Genomic DNA, 9,203 nt, shown 5'->3' on the forward strand with positions numbered 1-9,203 from the left:
AAAAGAGACACGCCTAATGTCTCCATAGGTACACTTAGAAAGCAACTAGCTTTCATGACAAAATTTTGATGGGTGCAAAAATACATAATTTTAAGGCTTTATGTGTCCAGATGCAGAAGGATGCTACTGCACTAAGAAACATGTACATGGGGTGCTGAGACGAGCATCACTGCATCTGGAGCAGGTGAGACTGGTCAGCTCAGAATGTGCACCTGCCTTGTGTGCCGGAGAGCTGACAGTCAAGAGAAGCTGCACCCAGAGAGAGTGATCATAGCAGCCTCCTCTGGGAACACTGAGATCATTCTCACCCGGTGATCACCACTTCTCTTTTCCTGGCCAAATAGTAGACAGGTGTGTGGGGATGGTTCAGCATCCTCCTGTTAAACACATACCTAGAAAATTAATCTTATATTGATTCAGATTGTTAGCTTCAAGTGTCAGAAAAAGCCAATTCAGCCAAACCATGCATTTAAAAAAAAAAAGTTACTGGCCTTGAGATGTAGGGAAGGACTGATAATCCGGATGTAAGAAGGTCACAGGCACAGCTGTTCTGAAGGGCAGCTGGAAAAGGTCTTTAAACCACCAGCAGTCTCCCTGCATGTGCGTCTTCTCTCTCCCCCCAACAACTAGCTCCATGTGTTATCAGAAACAAAGTCCCCCAGCTCACAGCATACAGAGTCACAACCTGGCTCCTCCTCCTCCTCCTCCTCAGCTGCACTGCAGTGAGATGCCACACTCATACCAGCCAGATGTCGTGGTGTGCAGGACAAGGCTCACACTTCTCCTAAAGCCTCAAAGCTGGGCTCAGGAATGGCAGTGGGAAGGAAGCCAGCACCCCAAATAGATGTCAAGTTCTTTAGGGGACAGAGAGGTGGAGCAGAGGCTCTATGCAGGAAACTGACATTTATCAGTAGTGCCCAAGTGGCCCTGTTGTTTTGCTTGTGACAAAGGTGCAAAACATGGCAGCAAAAAGTGTAGCAGATATGTGTGTGAATTTGAGTTTTAAGAATATGGCGTTTTATGGCCAGGAAGCAAGAAAGGGGTAGGAAGGAGTTAGGGTTCCACTATCCCCTGCAGGAAAGGAGACTTCCATGACCAGAAGAATTCCCACTAGACCCCATCTTTTAACACTTCTACCTTCTCCTAATGAACTGAGGACTAAACTAAATTTAACATGGGCTTTTGGAGAGCTTTGGAGACCCAAACCATAGCAGGCACACGGGGTACTTCAGATAGAGCCAAGGAAGACTGCACCATCTAAAAGGAACTCTTTTCAGTGGCCCTGGATGGGTAAACGAGCTTCTTAGAGGCTCAGGTTTGCCCATAAGAAACCTTGATGTAATTGGAATCCTTTTTCTCAGTTACCATGAGGCACAAAGGTGATCAGTTTTTATCACTGCCCAGCATTTCCACGGTCCATAATGTTTTATGTTTTACAACGTGTGTGTGTGTGTGTGTGTGTGTGTGTGTGTGTGTGTGTTGGTAGTTTTTCCTTAAAGAGCAACTGATTTTAGATCTTCCTTAATGTTGTTAACTTAAAATTAATACACTAATACAGAAGAGTGGCAAATGGAACTCTGCTACGCTGTCCATGTGACCAGGGAGTGTCTTATCCAAGCCCAGGATGCACAGACAACTATAGTCAAACAGCTGGATGTTCCAAAGGCAGAAATGAAAGGAGTCAGGAAAGACCAAGACAGTGATGTTTGAATCGGTAAACAGTAAATACTGAAATTCCTATCTGTCCATTTCAGACTCAGAGCTAGACGCAAAAGCAAAAGCAAATACTCAACATTTGATGATGAAAAATGTGTTTTAAATAATACTTTTTACTCTTTGAAACGTGTATACATTTGTACAGCATACACTGATCATACCCTTTGGATGTTCTATACAAATGTACAGCATACATTGATCATACCCGTCCACCACTGTCTTCCTTCACCCACTCCCACCCAGGGACGCACCCCTGCATTCCATGCAAGGCTCATGTCCTATTTCCATTTATTTATTTTTGCTACGACTTTGACCTCAAGTTCCTTTAGTGTTGCATATACGTACATGGATGACTATCCACAGGGACATGGCTGACCTATCCATGGCCACACCTACCTTCTCCTCTCATTCACATCCATTATCCATGGAGATGTGGCCGACATCTATGGCCACACCTCCACCCTCTCCTTTCCTTCACATCCGTCAATTTCCTGTAGCTTCTCTAACTTGAGTGTGGTCTTGGGGCTCCTCCACGTCCCGACCTGGGACTTAAACTGGCTTGATCTGTGCAGGTAACACAGTGGTGTGAGTTGGTATGTGGAACAGCTATGTCACGTACACAAGCTGGCATTCACAGCTTGCTTCTCACACGGTGACCCTACACTCTTGCCAAACGCTCTTCTATGACGTGTGTGGGGTGTTGGCAAGCTGACTCATCCGCAGCTGAGCACCTGGAGTTCCTTTAACTCAGCCCTTTGACAAGTTATGAGTCTTTGCGCTAACCACTGGCCCTTGCAAAAAGCAGTTTCTCTGACCGAAGTCAAGAGCTGCCTTAACCTATGGGTATGGACGTAGAGATGTAGGATGCCATTCGACTGCAAGGTCATTTAACAAAATAACAACAGTAAGTTTCCCACTTGTTATGTTTTGAATGAGAATGTCCCCCCTTGGCTCACATGGGCCGAGTTAACTACTTGGTCTCCAGTTGGTGGAACTGTTTGGGGGCGTGGTTAGGAGGTGTGGCCTTGTTACAGCCGGTGTTTCACTGGCGCCATTCCCAGTGTGGTCTCTGCCTCCTGCCTCTGAATCAAGACGGACTCTCAGCTGTTCCTGCCTCTGCCTTTGCTGTGAACCCTAACCCTCTAAGACCATAAGCCCAAATAAACACCGCTTGCTTTGGCTTGCAACCAAGGTTACATTACGGTGTTTTATCAAAGCGATGGAAATATAAGTAACACGTTGCTAGGGCCTATGACTGCCCCAGTTACGGGCTTTTGACTAGGTTTATAATTCCAGTCATGAAATCCCCCCTGTGGAGCGGTTGGTTAAGCCATAGTTGGCAGGCCACTAATACAGCAGTGAGCACGTTTTGCCACGGGGTCAGAGTTAAATGCAGGGTCCAGCACTGGGTAAGACCACGGGTACCTTTGACCCCAGCAGGAGCACTCTCCGGCTTAAGGTAAGCTGACCATCAGGAAGAGAGCTTCCTGGGCAGGGTGAGATTATTTTCTCTATTTTATGCCTCCAAATGGAGTAGTGTCTTCACCTACGGGTCTTATCATCTAGTTATGGTGAGCAAACAAGAGCAGTGGTAACAGTCGGTGTTATTTTGGTGACTTTTGGACCTTCCTGGCCAATAATTCACAGGAAGACATGCATTGCTTGACACGGAGATTTTCACTAGCTAACCTGTATCTTCTGAGATCAGCATTGTCCACTCTTGCTCGGTACTTCTGTTCAAACTTTCAAACTCCCTTTTAAAATGTTTCTAAGCTTTATTTATCTTTATGTATGTGTTTTGCCTGCCTGTCTGTATGTGCACTACAGGCATGCAGTGCCTGCAGAGGCCTGAAGAGGGCATCAGATCCTCTAGAACTGGAGTGACAGATGGTTATGAGCCAACAAGAGTTGCTGGGAACTGAACCTAGTCCCAGCACCAGTAGGTGCTTTACCCCACTAAACTACTTCTCCAGCCCCAAGAAACAACAAATCTCCTTTTGGAGAGAGAGAGAGAGAGAGAGAGAGAGAGAGAGAGAGAGAGAGAGAGAGACAGAGAGAGACAGAGAGAGAGACAGAGAGAGAGACAGAGAGAGAGAGACAGAGAGAGAGAGAGAGAGAGAGAGAGAGAGACAGAGAGAGAGAGAGACAGAGAGACCCCACTAAACTACTTCTCCAGCCCCAAGAAACAACAAATCTCCTTTTGGAGAGAGAGAGAGAGAGAGAGAGAGAGAGAGAGAGAGAGAGAGAGAGAGACAGAGAGACAGAGAGACAGAGACAGAGAGAGAGAGAGACAGAGAGAGAGACAGACAGACAGACAGACAGACAGAGAGACAGAGACAGAGACAGAGAAAGACAGAGACAGAGAGAGACAGAGAGAGAGAGAGAGAGAGAGAGACAGAGACAGAGACAGAGACAGAGAGAGAGAGAGACAGAGAGAGAGAGAGACAGAGAGAGACAGACAGACAGACAGACAGAGAGACAGAGACAGAGACAGAGACAGAGAGAGACAGAGAGAGACAGAGACAGAGAGAGAGAGAGAGAGAGAGAGAGAGAGAGAGAGAGAGAGAGATGCAGTGGGGGAAAAAGAGGTAAGAGCCCCCTAAAAATATTATACTGGAATCTCGTGGGTAGAATTTTCATTTCTTTAAATATTCTTTGTTTACTTGCATAATTTCTGCTTCTTCTAGAGTAATAGGATCTATATTACAATGGTTTGTATTTTTCTAATACAATTGTATCCATTTATTCAGATTATAAAAAATTAAAACCATAAAAATACAACATTTGTTGGTGCTATTTTTATAAAACTGTGTGTTTCTTAGTTTCTCTCTTAACCCAGTTATCATGGAACTAATTTAGGCTATTTTTATATTAGTTTAAAAATAAGCTTTACAACACTATCTTGAGCAGCTTAAGTCTGTTCTTAACCCTCTATGTTATCCTGACTCCATCTTTGCCAAAAATCCCCAAGTTACTTGCTTTTTAGTTCTTTCTTTGTTGCAGATAAATCTTTATCTCTCCCGCAGCTCTGCCTGTGGCTGAATCCCCTGGCTTCCTGTTCTAACTCTTCCTCCCCTGGCTGGCAGGAAGTCCAGCCCTATTCTCTCCCCTGCTCGGTGATTGGCTATAAGCTGCTTTATTGGCATACAAGGGGGACAATTGGGGAGCAGTTCATACAACATATGGGGGTGGGGCAGAAATCAGCATTTGAATCACAGAATAAATTGTGCCTACAGATACACATTATTTTCTTTTTCTTTTTTCTTTTTCTGTTTTTTTGGGACAGGGTTTCTCTGTGTAGCCTTGGCTGTCCTGGGTGGCATCAAACTCACAGAGATCTGTCTACCTCTGCCTTCTCGAGTGCTGGGATTACAGCTGTGCACCACCACACCAGGCTCATATATCATATTTTTTATTTATCTTATAAGTTAGTAGGCTTCTTCATCTATTCTTTGTTAAAATGTCGAGTTTTTACAATAATTTTACTTTGCCCCTTGTAAACAATCATGAGTATGATGATATAATTTTACCATGCTCTATGAACTCAGAACTATTGAATATCTTCATGAAAGAGGCATAAGTCACAATAATGGAATGATTACAGAATGTTTAACTTAAGCTAGTTCCTCTGTATAATTAATATACAATTATATATCAAATAACAAAATGTCATTCTTACTGTGGGAAATCTTAACTTTTGACTGTCTTATGATTTTGATCTCAGCCAGTATTACAGAACTGCAATCTGTTTCACTTCCCATATAAGGCATATAACAGAATGTGAGCTGCACCGCAGTGATGCTGTTTAACGAGACCAGTGACTCATTTTAATGAACATTTGCAGGTAACTATGTGTGGACAGAGGGATATCCTGTGGGACACACTGTGACACGCTACAGCTTCCACAAGATGTTTTCTGTGCTTTGTTTTGTTTGTTTGTTTGTTTGTTTATGTGTGATTTAATTAGGGGGGACGTTGCAAGGGCAGATATGAGGGCATGAGGAAATGAACACGATGTTAAACTCACAAAGAATCAATGAAAAAATTAAAAACTGATTATGCACAATCTCAGATAAGGCACACACACTTCCAGCGTGCTCCCTAGACATGCCAAAGCTCCAGACACAGAATACGTATCTCAATACACACCGCCTTTCTTGGCAAATCCAACAATAACACTGAACACTAGGAAACATCTGACATGAAGTAGCGCATTTCATTCTCACAACAGCCTAAAAAGGTCGTCACCATTACATTCTCAAACCTGAAGTGGTAAAAGCTAAGATAGAGTTTTTCTGTGTTGTCCAAAGTGGAGAAGGTCAGAACCAAGTTGTATGACCCCAAGAGCTGACAGCGAAGCCCACCGAAGTCACCAGTCATATGGGTCCTTAGAACTGAATCCCTGGAGTGTCTGTGCTTCTCTGTCACCTGGATCGGAGCCTCTGCCCTCTTACTCTGCTGTACACCTTTATAAAGGCTGACCATAGGATGACAGAGACACCACCTTACAATTCTCAGGTAGCCACAACCCTGAGATGGGACTCGGGTAGAGGTAAGTCATTGTCCTCTCAAGGCTGGTCATGGGCCAGGGACCCAAAGTCAACCTTGAGAAAGGTCTGACCCCCAGGGCCTGAACCCCAGGCTTTACCACAGGTGCCATCTTCTTGGCCTCCTCTTAACTGAGACCTTTAGGGCCAGAGGAGAAAGTGGAGCCTGGTCTTTCTTTCCCCCAGAGCCCAGAGAGTGAGTTTCAGAATCTCTGCCCACCTCTCCCTTAGTGGTTTTCCTGTTGGCTGTATTTCTGGGTGTGGTCCTGCTTCTGACTCCGAGGGTAGTGGCAGGCGTGCTTTGGGAGCTCTACATGCCCTCTTAATATCTGTCTCAAGAGCACAGTCCATTCCATAGGAAGACAACAATCCCTAGCTAGCAAGGCACCTCCTTACAAATCAACAGAGAGCCACCCCTGCCCTCTCTAGGTGAGCGGCCACCCCTGCCCTGGGCACGCAGCCTGTTTGCTGTGTCTGTATGTTCTCAGATGCCCCCACGTGGACTTTAACAGTTTGCCCAATATCACCCTTCCTGGGGTGACCTAACATAGAACTGCCCCCCCCCTTTCAGAATTCCTCATGTGTCAAAGGCTTTGAAGTATGTTTTTTGAAATGAAAGGTTGACAGAGCTGGGCTTTGGACATGTTCAAGGCTATGGGTATTCCAGCTTCCCACAGGCCCACCTTACTGTGGAGACCACAGTACTCCAAGGACGGAGCAAAAGTCACCTCTCCAGATGGCCATACAATAACAACAAGCACATCTTTTGGTTGCTTCTATTGACTGTATTTAAAATACACACAAAAACACAGACAACACACACACACACACATGGATGGACAGATGCACCCACACACACATACAAATTATAAATCAACCTGGAAGAAGCCCCGCCTTTCCGGTTGATTTACTCTGACCTTTGGTTCACAGACTGTTCATTGAGTTCTTTTTTTTTTTTTCTTACATGAAGGGTGATGCAATTATAAATATTTGACTTACAAATATTTTAGCCAATAAGTTTGTCCCTAGTATCTTAACCAAATAATAAGCAAAAAAGAAAAAAGAAAAACAGATAAACTTCAAAAGGACTCAGCGCTCCTTGCTAACTGTATGGCTAAACAGCCCACGCAACTGAGAAATGATGCCATTGTAAAACATGAGCAACTTGGGATGGGTTTGCTTGGCTAAAACTGGAATGTAAGGCATTCGCCCCCCCCCTCTCTCATTCGTGTGTGTATGTGTGTGTTGTACGTGTGCAGGTGTGTGTATATGCATGTGCATGTGGAGACCAACCTTGGCTGTCACTCCTCAGCAGCCACCCACCTCACGTTTTGAGACTGGACCTCTCACTAGGATCTAAGGCTAGGCTAGGCGGGCTGGCTAGGAATCCGCTTGTCTCTGTCTCCACAGCACTATGTTACACGTGTGTATCATAACCCCTAGCTTCTTACGTGAGTGCTACAGATCACACTCGGGTTCTCATATTTGTACAGTAAGCACGTTATTCCATGGGCAAGCTCCTGAGCCCCTGCCACGGGGTTTAGCGGCACTGCCACGCCAGCCACTAGGCAGCAGCGTCCTTCCAGAGAGTCACCATAGGGCTGTGGTCGGCACCAAGCATGCTTGAATGATTGACGGTCCCTGCTACAGGGAGTAGATCATCTGCATTCCCGCTGCCATGGGCTTGAACTAGTGAGGATTACAGTAGCGAGAGGAAGCTGTTGGTGTCCCACGGAAGGAGTCATTTCCCATTCGTCACATAGAATGTCCTCTGGTTCCTTGCCATTCCAAAAGAGGCATCCATAATGTCCACCTCAGATCATCTATTTCCAGAAGTCACCCATCTTTAGATTTCTCTCTCTCTCTCTCTCTCTCTCTCTCTCTCTCTCTCTCTCTCTCTCTCAATGTCCATTAGTGCTGTAGGGTTTGAGCCAGGGTGAACTCAAACCTCTAAATGTTTTCTTTCCATGACAGTGAACAGCCTGGTCCTCTCCTCCAGAACATCTGCCTTCTGGCAAGACTTGCTCCATGTACTTTCCTTGGCCACAAAAGCAAGACACACACCCCTAGTGGCAAATTTCTAAAATAAATTCCTATTGACGCTCATATTTTAAACTCATATATTAACTTCTTTTCCTCCCCTGCTCCCTTCACCACCCCCTCAAGTGTGGAGGAAGCTTAGCATGCCTAGAGGCTCTCTGTCCTTCTGTATCTAGGATTCTGACTGGGCATGCCCACTCGTGTTCCTGAGACCACTATCTTTATAACCTAAGATGAGCATGTCCAGAAGCGCCCCGTCCCCATTTCAGCCTTTCAAACACGTGTTCCAAGATCTTCAGCTTAGCATGCCCCAAATGTGTCCACACCCACCCTCTTTCCTTCGTGCATGACTTCAGCTGTTTTGGGAAACATACCCCTTCACCAAGCATGCTCAGGAATGTGTCTGCCCCTGACGCACGTTCCTGGGGGGAGCACAAACAGGGTCCCTGAATGCAAGTGTCCTTCACTGCAGGAGTACAGTGGTTTTGAAATGACTCCCACGACCTCCCAACACAGGCAGTAAGTTCTCAGGTTTACTCCGACTCTGTTTGGGCTTTGAAGTCAAGATCAGAGCCCGCCGCATGGTAACAGCTTTAGGGTCTGAAATCTACACCATTTTGGTCTCTACTGAGACAGCAGTGGCAGTGGAACGCAGTGCGTGAGCCCCCACACCCACATTTAAGTGTCACAGCTGGAAAGGGGCGAGAGCTACCACTGGCTGCCCCCGCTAGTGCATTAAATTTCAGGTCTCAAAACTGGCTCACGCCAAAATCTTGGCCTGGCTCAATCCAAAGCTGTGCTGTGCTGAACCCAAAGAACCTAGTCCTTTAATGCATCATGGGGTTAGAACCAGCGTGTCTGCTCAAGAAGGAAACCTGAGAAGTCTTTCCCTTCCTACTC

At 45.6% G+C, this 9,203-nt stretch overlaps 1 long non-coding RNA gene across 1 annotated transcript in view; it reads left to right on the forward strand.

Annotated features, from left to right (window-relative positions):
- Positions 1-2,475: 2,475 nt before the first annotated feature.
- Positions 2,476-9,203, forward strand: part of LOC311595897 — a 21,985-nt gene continuing 15,257 nt past the window's right edge. The window contains exons 1-2 of the long non-coding RNA XR_014778605.1: positions 2,476-2,620; positions 5,483-5,560. This is a non-coding gene — a long non-coding RNA (uncharacterized lncRNA). The remainder of the gene's footprint in view (positions 2,621-5,482; positions 5,561-9,203) is intronic.

Source organism: Acomys minous, assembly GCF_964271855.1.
Source record: "Acomys minous genome assembly, chromosome: 4".
In the NCBI taxonomy this organism is placed as follows: domain Eukaryota; kingdom Metazoa; phylum Chordata; class Mammalia; order Rodentia; family Muridae; genus Acomys; species Acomys minous.